At 36.5% G+C, this 18,356-nt stretch overlaps 1 protein-coding gene across 1 annotated transcript in view; it reads left to right on the forward strand.

The window, feature by feature from the left end:
- The window catches only part of LOC117230665 (protein roadkill), a 126,438-nt gene that overhangs the window by 745 nt on the left and 107,337 nt on the right, over nt 1-18,356 (forward strand). Inside the window, exon 2 of the mRNA XM_033488335.1 lies at nt 449-507. The gene's annotated coding sequence lies outside the window, so the exon portion shown is untranslated. The remainder of the gene's footprint in view (nt 1-448; nt 508-18,356) is intronic.

Here is an 18,356-nt window from a genome sequence, read left to right on the forward strand (position 1 = left end):
TTATTCTTAGCAAGGAGCAACTGCAAAAAATGTTTGATCTTTTCTGTCATAAAGGTGTAACAAATTCTTGTCTTTTTTTTTTTATTATCACCCTATTAAACGCATGTCAAATATTTTATAACACGTCCCTAGTTATATCTATATTACAAAAGGAAACAATGTTTATATTGCTTCACATATTTGTATTTTTATTTATGATGTATATTATTAGTCTTGCTTGCTTTGAATTTTAAAATTAAAAAGAAATTAAAACAAGAAATAAACGAATAACGTTAAAAATAAATTAAAACAATATTTGATTTTTCTTTCTTTCTCTTTTATTTATATTTGAATGTGTTTATTACCTTCTTATTCGATTAATGATACAAGAATATGCATTCTAAATAAAATGCATATAGTAAAAATTGTAATCTTTTAATTCTTATATAGGTATTTTTCATTGTTGTAGGTAACCTATAAACACATTTGCTGTGGCACTGAAGTAATCACATTGGTACAAGAGCTTCGGTGAGTTATTTAATATGAGTTTAATTTTATGATAATTTATCTTAAGATTGACATTGATATAACATATGATATTATACTGTGTATTTTCTCTAGTACATATTGATTTTATTCAACTAAAATGTTGGCATTTGAGTTTGTAAATTGTCAACATAAGTTTTAATTGCATACTAATCACACTAATTAATTGCAATAATTAGAAATGATATTAAGGAATAATGTGGTTGTTAAATTATTTAGATGCAGAATGGATTATAAATAAATAATATAATTAATTACAGAACAACATAATTATTATTTAACAGCCAAATGTATGTTATAGCATGATGTATAAACTACAAAAGCATTGAAAGAAAAAATGATAAAAATGATTTATGGTTTTATTTAATATATTTAAATTTTCGTTCAAATTTAAATACATCAAAATTTAAAAAATGTTGTTTTAAATAATATGTATGGTTATCAATGTCATACAAAATACAGATTATTAAATCAAAAAGACAACTGATTAATTTATTATATAATGTATTATGAATTGTATGTTATATGAAGAGAGAACACGAAAGACTAAAATATGGTCGTGTTCTTAAACAAATTTTTGAGTAATTTTTCATCAATGTACATATATTTACATTTCATATGTGCATCATTAATATATACATATACATTTAATAATGTATGTATTATGCTTTAGTTTTCATTTAAATAGTATTTTAATAGAAAAATACTGTTTAAAATGTATTTTTTAAAAATATTTCTAGTTTATCATTTTACTTTTTCAGTACAAAATAATTACTTTCTTTAAATTACCTTTTTGAAACTAAAAAGACATAATAAAATTATCTTATTTTAATGTGATGAATGAAGTACAGCAACCATCTTTATCGACGGGTTGGTCTTTGATGATGCTTTAAATTTTATGATTTCTAGCACTAGGGATCGTTTGTAGTTTCCTGTCATTTCAAACGATCTTTTATAGCTGTGTTTAGTATCGTTTTTAGAATTATTTTAAATTAATTTATTTGTTCAGTGAGTAAAAGTGTTGTTAGTATTTCGTGAAATCTTACACTTGAAGCAGAGGCATAGAAAAGAGAAAATTTTATTGTTTAAGATTTTCAGAGATATCAAAATGTTATAACGTAAGTACAAAATAACGCTTAAAAAATTATTTATGAATTTGAAACAAAATAAAAAATCTGTTGCATAATATTTAACTGCAAATGAAAATCATATGCTTTTATTTTTTCTAATATACTATCGAAATCAAATTAAAATACCATCTAAAATATTGTGAGGTTAGCAGAGAGTAAGGACTATCCATCATTGTCAAATAATGGTGGGATTCCAATTATTGAAATGATGTAATGTTTTTTGAATGTCCAATAACGTTTTTAGGAAATATTATTGTATTCTCACATTGTTTATCGAGCAATTATAACTTATGTTATTTTCGAAAATTGTAAATTCAAACGACTGTCATAGATTATCACTGCGTGACTCAATACAACTGCAATTATCCAGTATTTAATTTAATCATTCACCACAATTGCGTTACATTAAATGTGATATCAGAATTAAATTTAAAATGAGAAATCTAATACCTAATATCACGTATTTTAAGTTTCTCCTGGACTTTATCCGTTTTTCGTTACTAATATCACGTAGCGACGCTCATGTGAATTTCACTTTTCTCAAGACAAACCAATTTCTCCGAGTGGTCTGTCCATTTCTTCGACGGCCATTAACTTTTACTTTCGTACTAACTTATTTCGCGTACGATGAACGTTAAACGACATTTGTCACGGTGAATGACACAACCTATAAACACAGTGTATAAACACGACGTATTTAAAGCCGTAAACGCTTCAACGTTTATTTCTCACGTTTTTCATTTCAACTTTATTCGTCCGTAATTTACAATTCTTCCACGAGATTCAAAATCTTCGTTTTCAATGAGTGTTTTCAGTCCAGTCGATAAAACAGTTACCAATTTTTTCATGACGTTATCAAACGAGATTTCACGTGAACGCGAATTAACCCGAGAGAGTGCATTGGCAATATGGTAATTTCGAATTGCGAACACTATTGTCGATGATTCGCTGACGCACACAATGGCACAAAAGCGGTGCGCGCGGACGCTTAACCAATTTCCGCTTGTTTTAACCAAAATCGAGGTCGTGGAGCCGTTAAGCGTCAAGGATCACTTACGATCATCAAGTCAAGATTCTACGTGTATGACTCATGGAACTCTTTTATCTCGACTACATATGATTCCTTCCACATGCGTCCTCGTCATTATGCGTGCTCGCGAGCACATGACTACGTTTAATAATGTTCCATTGTTGTAATATCATCTCTTTTCTCGTTAGTCGACCAGACTTAGCACGTCTTCACAATTTTCAATTTAGTTTTCATATGATGAAAGGCGTATACAATTTTTATAGATATAATTAGAGAAAAACAGAATAGATAAACGGCAGAAATGAACTTAATCTAATAAGTATGATAGAGGATATATAGCGTTAAACTTTAGCTTTTGTCGTGAAAATTTTCATTATTTAATTATTTTATAATCTAGTAAATCTAGTTAAAATTGTCAGAATTATGAAATTCTTTAGTTTCTGGTTCAAGTATAATATTATTTCATAATGGCTAAAAATAATGATTAAGTGTTCTACTTTTGATGAATTATCCTGCATAATGTACAGCGTTAAAAACCGTTCCCGACGTTTGCTAAAAGCTCGAGCGTTTTCCATGTAAAAGCAGCATTTAACGAGATAGGAAACAACCGCGAAAACTTGCCTTTTTTTATTTCTATAAAAGTTGCTTGCCTTCCCGTTTTGTTTAGTTACTTGTGTAACGAGTTAAAAGATCTTGTGCGGTGGATAATGCGGCGCAGTTGTAAATGAAATCGCAAAACAAATACAACGTAATAATAAAAACGGTGGTCAGAAGCAAAATGGGTAAAATGAAATAAAAAGACAGGAAAATAAAAGTTTCCTGTTAGTCTCTTGGTACGTTCCATTCAATAGTGCGGTTTATATTTAATTTTCATACTTTCACAGAGTGCGTAATTCCAATTTCACGTGTATCATAGAATTAGTAATTGAACATTATTATTTCATTTCTGTTGATTTTCTGATTTTGTCGTTATTTGATTATATTAAAAAAAAAAAAAAAACAAGTATTCTAATATAATGTAGTCGATCAGACGAGCAAATTCAAAAAGAGTGAGTAAAATTCTCCACAAATAAATCAAGCAACTTCAAATGTAATTCTTCGGTATTGATCCAACAAGAAATGAACCCTTCAAGCTGTCCACCCTTAAACTGTCCGCTCCTAAACTAATAATCCAAAAGAAGCGGGCGAAATCCCCAAATACGTTTCGACCACCTCAAACCTTCGCTTAGCTTTTCTATGTTCCATCTTCTTCAAATTAGTCTTCTCCAATCCGTTCGATTCTCGTAGAATCCCAAACTAGGCTCTTTCAACCAATGGTCGTCCCATCTGGCAAATTTTTCCACGATTGTAGAATATCGTTATACAACGGAACGTTTGACAAAAAACAAGCTGCCACGTCCACGTTGCTCGTACCTCTTCCGGTAATCAAGCAGGCGGTCGGTCGATCTTGTATTCAGGTTGCTGATAAAACCGGTTGAATCGATAGAGCGACGTTTCGGTCTGCAGAAAAGTTTGCCGGCGTTGGCTTCGCGCATTTATCCGGTTCCCGGTTGTTCGATGGAAACTGTAACCCCGCCACGGCATATTAAATATCCCCGAGACGGGAGATGACTGGGTGCTCGAGGGTGAACGCGCAACTTTGCCAGACCCGTCGTCTTTACCCAGCGATTCCTGCGGATTTCTCCCTCTGTGCACGTTTTGCATACATGCACACGCTCACGTATCATACAGGGTGTCCCATTAGAATGTTCCCATGCAGTTATTCGTCGTATGTAACGAGACACAAGGCTCTGATACAAATATTATTGTATATATTAGTAGAGGGGATGCATCAGGTTTCATGAGGTGGTCGCAGAGAATTCATTATAAAGAGAAATAGATCCAAACAACTTTTCTTTGGTACACAGAGTAACTTTAAAAATTCCAATTCTTTTTCGAGATGAGAAGATATATGTTAGTATCGTTTCGTTATTCTATTATTAAGATTTAAGTTGGCGTTGGATTAGAGTTTTAGCTAAAGTTTCAATTGGAGAGACTAAGGCGTTAAGTTAGATTTGGCAAGCTTTCTAGACATAAAGTTTGTATTTTTAGACATCGATTAATATCGATATTGATTATATATGAAACTTTGGATCCATATTAGGACAATTCTTAATGATTCCAATTATTTCAGGATTATTTTTATCCATGCGCTATTGTCCAAATATTAATATCGCCTTCTACGATCAGGAAATATGATAAAGATATTCAAAATCTAGCGCGGGAAAATAAAATTTATCGTTCGTAATAAAACATATATATCAAGACAGACCGCGAGTTCCGCTCCAAACTTCTGTTTCGCTTTCTTCCTTTCTCATAACGTACATTTCCATGGAGACGAATTTGTGGAGAAAGTAACGAGACACCGAGTATATAGCCAGCTTTCAGGGAGCCACCCTCGAAAAAGCGTGCGTACTCGTATTCGGTGGTTCTGTTTTCACCCCGATCCCCTCTTCCTCTGTTGCGCGTGCTCTCCTGTTCGTGCACTTTCCGTTGGCCCGTCCTCTCCGTGTGTCCTCCTCTTTGTACAACCCGTTCTCTTTCATCGTTCCACGAAATTGTCGTTTTGTGCGTGGCGCACACATTGCCTCTCGCCTTTCCGTTCCTTTCCGTTTTGCGTTCAGTTTGCGTTTCGTGAAACAAGAACGACTTCTCTTCCGCGGGTGAGGAACTTTAATTCGAAACGGGCCGCGTTTCTCTGCAGGGTCGCAAGGGGAATAGTACAGGCTTTTCTCTTGGCTTGAAACGAGTCAACGAGAATATTGTTTCGACGGACAGGAACTCGACGACGGTACTTTTCAGCGTAGCCACCAAATTAAATGGCATCCATGCGATTAACTTTCCCTGGAGATCCGTCACTGCGATAACGAAACTCGGTAGCCCTTTTGCTGTTCCAAAAATCGAAAAAGAATTCCTCGTATTTTTATTGGAATGAAATAACCCTTTATCCACGCGACCAGGTATTTCGCGAGGATATTTATGTCAGAACTGCTCTAGATAGAGGAATCTTCTCTATCTAACAGACTTTGATTTAAGAATTTAACATGTTCTAAACTTAATGTTTTTCTTCCCTCGATAACCGATAGAAATTTGTTCGATTTCGAATTCCAACGAAACGATCCTTTATTCATGCGGCGGAATATTTTTCATTCTAAAGTAATCTGAGTTCTAATCTAAGAGCCAAATCAAACCTAACTCTTCTTTTGCTCTAGACATCGAGAAGAATTCTTTCGATTTCGGGTTAGGACAACGTAATCCATCGTCAACGCGATAGAATATCTATCTCTCCTATCTGAACTAAACTCTAGTTCGGCCCTAGAAAAAGTCTGTTTAAACCATCTCGTATTGCGTATGAAGGAAACTTTCTATTCTCTTTACAGATCTATCGTTAACACTTACGAATCATATTAACAAAACGCCGGTAATTAACGCGAATACGTCGTAGGAAAATGTATCGACAAATACAAAGCACAGAATACGATACTTTTTACACAGTACCGAGCTCACAACGGTCAAAGAGACAAGATATATAAGAGCATTCTAGCAGCGTTACGATGGAGAAACGTCCAGCAACCAGTAAGCTGGATCTGCTAGCTGGTTTCCTAGAGAAAATCGATCGACTGGCTGGAGGAAATCGGCGTCTATAGAGATTCAATGACGATAATCAACGGCAGAGACCCTTTTCTCTGCCTGTCTGTCGACTTCTCTCCAACCTACGTATGACCTCGATAATAACAGTTATGAAACTTGGCCGCGATAGTGAAAGTGGCGTGTACAGGACGTTTCATAATCCGACAACGTCGCCAAAGCAATGGGCAAGCGACGAAGAGGCCCTGAAAGGAGGAGAGGATGTTTGATCGTCAAACAGTTTCACCGGACGTTCGTCGAGACGAGAACGTGGACGATGAAACGAGATTGTCAAAAGAAAAAATGAAAGGAGAAAAATGAGAGACACAAAGGCGGACTGAAATTATGAAATATTGACATACCATCGATAGAATAATCCTTTATGAATGAAGAACACCGCTGTGATCCTTGAATCTAGTTTTATTGTTAGCAGTGGATTACACGATACGAAGGTAATGGAGTTTCGTTCATTTTGTATAGAGTAGTCTTTCCAGTATACCACTGACAAAGAAAATATGTTAGGATTGTTTTGCGATGTTTCTTCTACGTAAAATGTCTGCATATCTCATATTTCATTGTCCTACTATCGGCATATAACGTAAATCGCTGTTGACGTCTCAACATTGATAACTGAATATCTACATCTTCACGTGACTCCTCAGGGTACTTGGCATAGATTGATTTTTATTTAATCCGTAGCGATTGCGAATTGAAGTTCAGTACGGGTAGCATGTACGACAGAAGATCTGATAGAACTTCGTTATCGCTATTCTCCTAGCTTCGCTGTAATAGTTTCTGACAGACAAATATCGAAGAAGTTCTTAAAAGTATCATCTCCTTGGTTCCTTGCCTTGAGATAATTTTGTGTCAATAATATAAAAATATTTTTCTAAGATCTAGTGGCTAATGCAAAAAGAAATATATTTTTCATTTTGAAGAAACGTAATATCGAGATTCGGATCGAAAAGAATTAGATGAACAATTTGAATTTATATTCAAAGATTATCTTCGAATACCATAACCGGTATTTAACAACGTTCATATATCATTACGAAATAGAGCGAACTACAGATGCTTATAAGCAATAATGTAAGATAATTATCTGGTGCTTGCCTCTGGTGTCAGGGTTGTTGGTGGCGTGTGTACGCATTTGCACGCACCACGAGTGCTACTTTATTTCCACCACTATCGTATCTTCATATCGTAGCTCTGCAAAATGTTACGACTTTCTTGTGAACGCGCCGACACTGCGTGTACGTAGCGCGATAAAAATGTGTCACGATCGTACAAGACTTTCCCATTTGTGGCACGCGTGCAACCACGCTCCTCCCTGGTCGATTCAGCTGTCGTTCATATCGTGATATCCAAGGAACGTCCATCAGGTTTTGTCGCACTCTGACTCCGTTTCGAACGTTCGCGATCGGTCGAGGGTTAACGAGGTTGATAATTGTCTAGACGTGATTTATCTGTCGAGGTTTAAATTGATTGGTTTTGCTATTTTGTGGGGATAGCGAAACGATACCGAGTTGTGTCATGGATTGCATTAAGTTGGTCAAATCCTTCTTTTACGATGGAATCAATATTATTAGTTTTATGAGTCACGAGTTACGAACACTAATCAACAGCTATAACTCTGATACACAAATTCCGAGTTACGAGTTAGCAGTACTAATCAACAGGTCTTATACACAAATGGATATAATGGATAAAGTGTTATAAATAATTTTGAAAATTACAAGTTAACTGATTCTTTTATTTGAAGTAAAATTGTGAGATTATAAAAAGAAAATCTGTAATCTGTAATTTGTAATTCGTTAATTTACAAATAGTATTAGCAAATTATTTGTTAAATTACTATAATTATATTGGTAAATTATCGTACAAGAAGGTTCTGGTATAGGTTTGTATAGAATTTCTCGAGTGATTAAAAACGTTCATAGTTTGCACGAATATAATCTATTATTCGCAACAATATATAAAAGAGAAGAATTCATCAAAATATATTTTACTCTCCAAAATCCTCATATTCTATTATTTTATCACTTTAACAAATTTTTGGTGTATGTTTCTATCGGATCTTCTCTTTGATTATATTACGCGTCAAGTTCTCTAAGCGTTAAGAAATTCTCTTACCTGCTTCTTAACTTGATAAATAATCTCAAACATAATTAAGATAGGATAAGTAAACAGAGAAATTCAAGTGGAACTATCGTTGCTGTATTCGTCCATGAGCCGGTAATCTGAAATAGCAATCGTTTACATTTCAAATAGTCAACAAACACCACCCTCTTTCGTTACAAACGGAATTAAATGTTAGGAGGTTGAAACGAATTCCACTTCCGGCGAGCAAGCGCCGAGGAAGGACTGGAGCTGACCGTATCGATCGCGTGTGCAGGATTTAAATCCAGATCTTTCGTTTTCCAGACGACTGCTCTAGCAATCGAGTTACTCGGTCGTTGTTAGATCCCTCTTCTTTAAATCTAATTCGAAAATGGGGTTCGCCTACTGTTCAGTCAGCTTGACAAATGCGGATCGTTCTCGATCGAGTAGTTACAGAATTCACCTCCAATTTCATATAGAGAACGGGGAATTACATAGAATTTATTCGACTATAATATTGTTGATACGATGTGCCACGGTATGAAACTTCGAATTTTCAGTATCTAGAATTCTTTTCCATCGTAGATTTCCAACCATAATAGATTAATATGGTTTATAACATAGTTCAAATTATTTCATGGAATCCTTAACACGTATTCTGATCTTCGTGAATCATTCACCGAATTTTACTTTCTAAATTCTATTCCAGTAGCTTTAATTTCAATTGTAGTCGCAATTAAATACCAGACAGAAGCTGCATATTGTCACGCCATTAATAGTTCGCGGAATTCTCTCTCTCTCTCTATATATATATCGGTGATTGCAAATTGCAACTATAGCACGTATACTTGTTATCGATAATCGCATCAGTACTTGAAAGGAAACGCCGATAGACCATCTGTATCGAAATATCGATCGTTGACAGCTATGAATCATGCTTCTTTGCAAACATACATACCTCCTCGGCTTTTTATTCGATATCCGATAACCAGCCGTTTCTGGTTACTGTCGCTTTTCTAGATTTCCGCTATCGTCCGATAACGTCTGCTCGTTCTTTGTAATCTCTTCTAACTCTAACCATCGTTCCACGTATTTTGTTTCTTTCGTTTTTTCCCTGAATATATATATATATTCGAAATATATATATATATATATTCGAAAAATTGTAATAGAAACAGAAATGGATATTTGTATGTACGAACATATGTCCGTGCGAGAAGTCGCTTAAGTATAATGCGATAATGATCAGACATCGATAAGAGAAGCACAGAAGGCGTTAGGTTCAGAATTAAACTATAATACTTTTTATAGCTATGAATTGCATTCAGTTGAGGTCAATGGATTTGTCCGTGTATTATTTCATTTAATTAATTAGTTCGCAAATTACTATTCTTAAAAGCTTCGCATTTTTTTGTAAGCTATCGAGTGTTTATGTCAATTTTTACTAACTTCTAAAATTACATTATACTTAAAAAATAGTCGAGATAACGATAGATAATGTTACTTCTTGTTTTTGTAATGTATTTACAATGACACACTATAATCCGTACATAGCTCTAATCTTCGCATAAATTTCCATGAATTTCCAATTCTAAATCATTAATTTTTGCTCAGTTCCTACATGACAGTAGTAAGTGGTTTTTTTCCTTTGGAAATAACCCATTGTCAAGTCGAATAATCGACGACTGAAATAATAGTAAATTCACCAGCATAATTCCAGAGTATCAAACAGTCTTCTATTCCAGATCGAACTTCCTCTCTATTTTATATTCAACCCGTAGAATTCCCATCGACTGCAACGAATATTAAACTTCGTCCCTCCCCTTCTATATCGGTGGTACAATAAAAAGCAGAAAGAACGAAAAGGAAAAGAGGGGAAAGAAAGTGGGTACGCTGGGAAAACTTATGCAATTTTCCGGAGCAAAAATCGCCTGGGATTTGTCTTGCCAGCACGATGGTAGCTCGAGGTAGGAAGATTCGAAGGGTTCCACCCCTTCGAGCGAGGGAACTCGACGGCTTATCGTGCTTTGCTTTTCAAATGGCTCGTCATTCGTCGCCTTTTCCCTCATTTCCCTTTTCCTTGAGCCTCTCTCTCCGTCCTTGTTATTTTTATAATCGATCCGAAGAACGACACAGGCTCGCTCCTTTCAACCCTACAACCTTTCAACTTTAATTACGAGAAGCTCGACTATTCTTTCATCTGGCATGGCACAAAGTGGTAAAGCGGTTTAGCTACTGACATTCAATTCGCACGAATTGAGCACGTGCACGAGGTGATCTTTGCAACACACGATCCTGGCCGCTTGTGCAAGAATATGATTGCCCGGTAATCAGCTGAAATGGTTGCGCGTACCAGGCATCCTTGGAATTCCCGGAATTTTATTCCTTTTTTATGCAAAATCGAACCTATATATCGACTAGGTGTTACCAACTAATTGGCAACAAGAAAAAGTAAAAAAGAAAAACAGAGGAAAAATACGATCTCGTGTGCTGTGGTCGTTTTTTCACGAACTGTTCCATTTTTTCTTTTCATCCATAACGAGCCATTAAATGGCTCGTCGAGCGTCAGCTGCGAAAGAGAATCGGCCACATGCTCGTACCCAGACCACCTCCAAAACCATCCACGTTCATATATGCTGTGTACCTAAAATCAGGGCACTTTGGTCAGTTTGTAATAATAATACGTGTACGTTACTTAAACGTACAAATTAATGACGAATTCATAAATTACAGATATAGGTTAGGCAATTACAAGAGGTACTGAACTTACGCTACTGCTGGCGTAAAATTAGTTACGGTTATTCTTCGAATGAAATTCCTAAATAAAGTGTCGTACATTTGACAGAGGTCGATATCCTTTTACCTCGATTCCATTAAAAGTTGGAATTTCATACATTTCCCTGATGCATGCCTCACTACGTAACAACTTGTAATTGCAGTATATTCGAGTAGACCGAGTATACCGTGCTCGATCACCGATATTTATCGGCGATACTTATAACTTTTAATTGGCCAGCAGACCTGGTAACCCCGGACTCGATTCGAACGAAGCTAACGTCGAAAAGTTATTCCCATAACGAGGAAACGTTTCGTTCATCTAGCTTCCCTTTTTCGTTGTTTTATTTTCTCTCGCGAAACACGTTAACTTCGTGCGGAAGGATAGGAAGAGGGCCGCGTTTGCCAGCTTCCTTCTATATGGAAGCCCATTAAAGCGGCCGTAAAACTTGGTTACAGACTAATTGCTTCTACACCGCGGTCCTTTCCTTTTTTCTCCTTCTCTCTTTGAAGGAGGACGAAGTAAAAAGGGGATGGAAAAACGGAAGTGTTTTTGTTCGATAAGGTAACTCTCGCGTCTCGTTCGATATTTCACCTGGAAAGGAGAGTCGTGATATCTTCCAGCTAGCCCTAGGGGATCCAATAAGTTCCTTATCACACTATGGCTTCTTATGGAAACGAGTATTGTTGCGTTGGATCGATGCTCTCGCAAATATCTCGACCTGTAGGTTATACTTCACAAATTGTGCTCTACCCTCGTAGCTCGAAACTACCGGAGGGTAGCGTGCAAGATAAATTGCGTCGTTTCCTTTTAATCCATTAACTGCTGACTTTTTTTTGAAATTGTCAAGTCGCACCTCTGTTTTGAAAGTAACGCCGTTCGAAAGCATTAATGTTTCAGAGAACGCGAAAAGCTGTCTTTAAACGTGATAATTATAAAATTGTAATAACTATCGTATGAAAGAATCAAATAAATTTTTATTCAATACCCAAACCAAACTTTCGAAACGTCTAGAGTACGTATACATATAGCCTTAAATCTTAATATTTATAGCAATACAGATTTCTTCGTCAGAGTTTCACTTTATCCCAGTTTGTAGAAATTAAAAATTGCCTCACTCGTACCACTTTCCTCTGAATCTTTTATTCCTTCTCATCCTCCAAGATTAATTCCTCTGATTCAAGGATCTTGTTTATCTTATCAGTGTTTGTTAGTACCATCCATCTAGCATATTAAACATCCTATTCTTATAAAGATAAAAAACATCATTTATTTCTCGTCTTTCTGAACTCATCCTTTGGACGACCCACTAGCAATTCCACAAGTCTTTCTTGAACCAGTCCTCACAGCACCGAATGCACACGTAATCCCTAGTGCATGGTTGCGAATAATAATCCTAATAGGATGAAACATCATCGGTATTCGGTTAATCAATCGCGACCAGGGCCAGGCTAGACCCGGACGAAGGAGCTTCGAGGTCGACGAGGTTGGGGTTGCTGTACGTGCATTGCGCAAGAGCATTCACCCCGCTCAATACTCAACGACACGGCACAAGCTACCAGTTGGTTGCTGGTGTTGGTACGTACGGACCAGTGCAGCGGACAGAGACGGAGAACACGGTGTTAGGATGGTTGGAAACAGGAAGCGAGCGAGAGAGAGAGAGAGAGAGATGGCCGACCACCCCCAAAATGGGTTACCTACCTTTACCCACTTTGTGTACAATGAACCCCGCCTTTGATAGCGCTACCGTGGATGTTTTGTGCTTCGTAGCAAGCCTCGTGGCACGTCGAGACTCTCTCTCGCCCCTTTCCAAGAATTTCTCAGAATTTCGCCACGGGCCACGGCTTCGAATTATAAGCCTTGATCGCGTGGCCGGCTTCCGTACTTGGATAGTATATACTATGTGCAATTTTCGAGACGGGAGATGTCGTCATGCGAAGGATTACGGATGGGAATGTTGTCTAAGAGCAACAGATGTTGGCTGTAGGAGTGGTTGAATTCGGATAAGAGAGAGAGAGAAGAGTGAATTGGCTTTAAAGTGGAATCGGTGATGGTTGGGACTGTACGTGATGATTGGATGAGAAATGAAAATAGTGAGAAAAAGATAATAACCGTATATAAAATATAGCAAGGTAATTGTAATGTAGATTGGTTTAGGAGTGAAATTGGTGAAGACTGGTGATGTTTGAATGATAAATAAAAATAGTAAAAGGAGAACGTAATTACGTACATAGTACGTATAATAGAAAATATATTACGTAGATTCTATTCAGTGGACTAATAGAGAAAGTAGATTATATATTTCAATCTGTACTGCTTTAGCCAGAAAGGATAGATTCTGGTATCAAATTTTATGATATCGATTCTTTTTCGTACGACGATAATAATTTCACAATATTTGTCAAACTTCAATCTACTTTTATCGATATAAAACATCGACGATATTCGTTTTATCTTTGCTTTCTAAAATAATCTTTCTCAAATTCCACACCTTATTTTCTTCTTACGAAGTTTCGACATCCCTCGTCGAAACTTTCCCCGTGGTAATCGCAGGTTTCGCGACTTGTCATCGACTCGGGCAACTCGTAGCCGCGTTGTAACCTCGACTGCAACAACAAAGAACCGTCTCCTATTGAGCAAGGAAATTCTTTTATTAAATCGGTGGTTCCTGGCGAGCAACGATCGGCATTTCGCTCGACCGCGAGAGAAAGGGAACGAGCACTCCTGCGTCTTGTCGCAAAAAAAGGTCTAACCGGCTTTCTACGAGGTGGCAAATGCCGGCTTTGGCTTGCAACAGCATTAAATTGTTGTGTCAATCCTCGTAAAACGTTTTCTCGGACGACATCGTGAAACCAGAGAATATACTGGTTATTGAGAAGTGTCTTATTTGTAAGTACTTGTTCGTGAGAGATCGGAGAATCGATGTTACAGGTCTAATCGTTCAAAAATTGTTCAAAGTTTAATTCTTTTTTAGCTCTTTCTAGTTTCGTGAATAATTTTTGGTCTTCCTAAGACTAAAGTTTAAGTTTCGTAAAATTTATATGTCACGTAGCGACCGATGCACTGTTGGGAAGCCTGAAATTTTTTTCTGATAATTTTACGATTCTTCGTCCTCGAAATCGACGTCGTCGCTTTTTCACGTTTACAGCGGTCCTGTGTGATAGCTGGCAAATATTCTTGACAGCATTGTTCCCCCTTTTTAAATTCACACAGCACGCAGCCGTGTAAACGTAAACGAGTCTCGTCAGTCCGCTCATTTTAATAATTCCTTGTGGCAGCGGAATGAACGAAGCGTTAAAATCGAGCTAAGACGCTTCGAACAGGCTACGGAATATATAAATAATTATGGTGTTAAACCGTAGGGTATCTTTAGACGAATGCTGGAAAGAACGATAACGAATTTTCTTCTTCTTATTGTCGAATATTATAGTGTTTCAGTGGTGATAGAAGAAAATTATAACAACCTAGCAAGCTTTGTAATTTTTTTACCTTCGAACACATTGTCCTGTCAGTCTCTAAATGCATTGTTTCCTTTAGTAATAACTAGGCAGCACGAAGTCCAATGTCATGACAGCGCTACTTTTACTTTTTATGATGACAGCCATGACATTTCGTGTCAGTAAAAGTTGCAATTGTCATGTGGAAACATAACTTTAAGGGGATTAAAAAACTATACGGATTTTGCGCCAGGCAAATTAATAGCTCGTCCAATTTCTCAGCGGATACTATTCTTATTCGGATGATTTCTTAGTTTCAGAGTATGATTGGGAAAGATGCAGCGAATATTCTTGAATTCTTTTCACGGGCTATTAACGTTAATTAATAGACACAATATATATTATTTATATACACATACACCACTGTTGTTTAGGAAGAAATCGAAGATATTCTATCGAGAATGAGGAATGGAGAATCAAACGTTTGGTTGGCTTTTTGTGACAGAAAGGGGGAGTTGGGGATGATTAATGGGAACAATCTTGTTGTTCCAATTACGTGGTTGTCGATAATGTGCAGTCAGTTTGGATTTGATTGTGGGGTTTATGCAATCGATTGTACACGTTGGTTTAGGGAAATTGGACTGGGAGTTTAGTGGTATTGTGTCCGCTGGCTTTCATGTTGAACAGGGTGAAAGCAATGCAGTCGTACAACACATGGTATTTTAAGAAGTTTTGTAACATTTTTGTTGGTTCTTTCTTTAGCGAGTGTTTCTTAGTTAAAAACGTATTATTAGATGACGATATAGTATATTATAGGAATATTAATAAATTATATAGATTATTATAGAAATATATTATATTATAATATAATATTATAGAAATATATTATATTATAATATAATATTATAGAAATATAAGTAGAAATATTTGGTAGTGTATCTAGTGGAATAAAAATACTATTTTTCTTACGATATAAGTTTGCTTAAACACTTTCTCCTACAGTATGTCCTTATTATTAATAATTAGCAAATTTTCGTAATCATACGAAAGTATTGCCAAATGATAATAAATGATATGAAATACACATATTTCAACATAATCAATTAGTATGTAAATGTTATGATAAATACAACTGTGTGTCAATATCATATTCAGATATAAAGAATTCTGCTGTAAGTATTCTGAAAGAGAAATGAATCTTCCTCGAAAATATTCACTCTTCCAAAGTTTCTTGCTTTCTCCAAAAGTTTTTCTATCGAATCATCGAGAGATTCAGGGCGATCACGATAAGGGAAGCGGCCTGCCGCTAAATTTCAGGAAGGGAAACGAGGTCGAGATCTGTCGTCTTTGATTTATCTCCCTTTCTCTCCCCCCCGTTGCCCTTGCTGCTTTTCTGTTACATTTACGTCGATCGCCGACGAAGACCAAGAGAAACATTTCGCTTTTTTCCATTGAGTCACACGGGTGTCTTGTATACCTACGCACGAACGGAAATGCACTTTCTCCGAAAACAGAGCATACGGGCCTGGCTTGCCTCTGCCGACATCGGATTCGTCGTCGAATTCGCTCCAAGCAGAAGGTTTCTCTCGAACAAAGTCGGATCACCGAGCTCGCCATTTACTATTTGGGTTATCATTGTCTCTGCCGCCGCCGAGGCTTTCTAGCTTTCTATGCTTATGCCAAGGATGTCCACATTGCGAAGGATCCCCCCACCCCACGCATGTATTTAGTCTCGATCTTAGACACGATGCTCATTGTTGTTCGCGGAACTTCAGTTTCTTATGCCTTTTTCTTGCGTCTCCTTTTTTCAGGATTACTTCTTTTTATTCCTTTTTTAAAAATTTATTTCCGTGTGTTTTACATCGATTAGAAAACTTGTATTTGTGTAGTACTTATTGCTTTTTGTTAACATTTTTGCAGAGCGTTTGTTTGTTTTTTAGACTCACTTAAATTTTTGTTAAAATAAATTTATTTGTCCTGTCTTTGTTTGAACTGTTCTTAGCGCGATTGTTTGTTTTATGGATAGATTCTTTTTTTAATGTTATTAGTGAGTTAGTGTTTGCTTTTTAAATTTACATCTTTCAATCTCTTTTAGAGCGTTCTTTTATACCGAGTTATCTTCCGTCCTTCTATTTGTCAAATTTTTAAGAGAAACCTACGTTTTAATGATAACGTAAGCGACAATAGGGAAATAAAACTTGAGGCTGATATCCAGTTTAAGATCGCGTTTTGTCACGTTAGAATTACAATTCACGCTATAAACGTGACTCGGTATTATAATCGTCGGGTTCTCGATCGTTGATATAAAAGAAACGTGGGCGTTTAGTCTGCTACAACTTTCAGTAGCGATTAGTCATAAGAGCTAACGGTTCTGAAAGAGAGAGAGAGGCATATCTTTGTGGTTGGTAAATGATATTATAGATTAGAAAGAGTTTTAGTAGGTTCGAAAAGCGGTTTTTCTCTTTCCAACTAATTTAGTCTGATACTTTATTTTAATATTTAAGAGCATCAACGCTTATATGAAATGTCACTGAAATGTTTAAAATAGAATTAAAGAAGTAAATCAGGATTTCAGGATGGAAGGTGTTAGTAATCGTCATACAACGTTCCATTCGATCCATAAAGTTCGATATAAAATCATATACGAGCATATCGATTAATATACTTTCGAACCAATTCTCAAGCGAGGTCTTAATGCAAAGTTTTCATCCAGCGCCTCCTTTCCTTCTTTCTCGATTAACATGAGTATGTTAAACGTTAATTTATCCTCTAGATGCTGGGACTTCAATTTCGGTAATGCTATTTCGAACAGCGAATGCCAAGCAAACAAGCGCGATACCAAAGATAAGGATTGCTCTTAATTAGTCGGCGACACAGATTGTTACCTCCTCCCTCTCTCTCCTCTCTCGCTCTCTTTGTTCGTCTCGGTTAAGTTGCGCTGCGTTCAGTATGTACATATTAAGTTATCTTTATGCAAAACGATCTGTTATCTTTGCTGCTTTACGAGCGCTGCCACAGATAACCTTAATTAAATCGAGTGGCTGAAAAATGAGGCGAATTCGACGCTGGGGAATCGAAGATACCCGCCGATACGATAATGGCCTATCGATTAAACTCATTAAACGACGAACGTTTTTGTTATTTGAAGATAATAAAATTATTCGTTGCGTTATCCGTGGACTTGGGATTACTATTAAATACATACGTATTTGCTTTATCATTCTTTACGATTAAGAAGGAATAGAACGATACATTTGTGGTTCGTAGATGGAGTTGAACATTTATCGTGTATTTGTATGATGAAATTAATAAACGAACAAAAGCATCAGAGAGACTCATATAGTTTCAGTAGCGCAACATACTTGAAATATTTCGATTTGAAATCCTGTAGACGTTGATTCGATCTCGATCGCACGTGTACGCGTCGAGACGAACGCTCTGCAGATTTAGTAAATCATACCGGCGAGAACGTGCTGTTAGAAACCTGCTGCCATATACCGTCTGGCGAAACGAGTCCAGGCAGTTTTAAAAATACGTGTATAAGTAGAATATCCGAAGGAGAACCTCGAAGACGATTCCATAGTATTTGTTTGGTACAAAGAAAGTTCGAAAGCACCCAAGTCCGCTGGCTATGGAAGTAAGCGGAAGGGAAAGTTTCCTTTATGGCAGGAAGGGATCGAAGGATCGGCAGT

The sequence above is a fragment of the Bombus vosnesenskii genome, unplaced genomic scaffold (assembly GCF_011952255.1).
Source record: "Bombus vosnesenskii isolate JDL3184/JDL3185 unplaced genomic scaffold, Bvos_JDL3184-5_v1.1 scf7180000013267, whole genome shotgun sequence".
Classification (NCBI taxonomy): Eukaryota; Metazoa; Arthropoda; class Insecta; order Hymenoptera; family Apidae; genus Bombus; species Bombus vosnesenskii.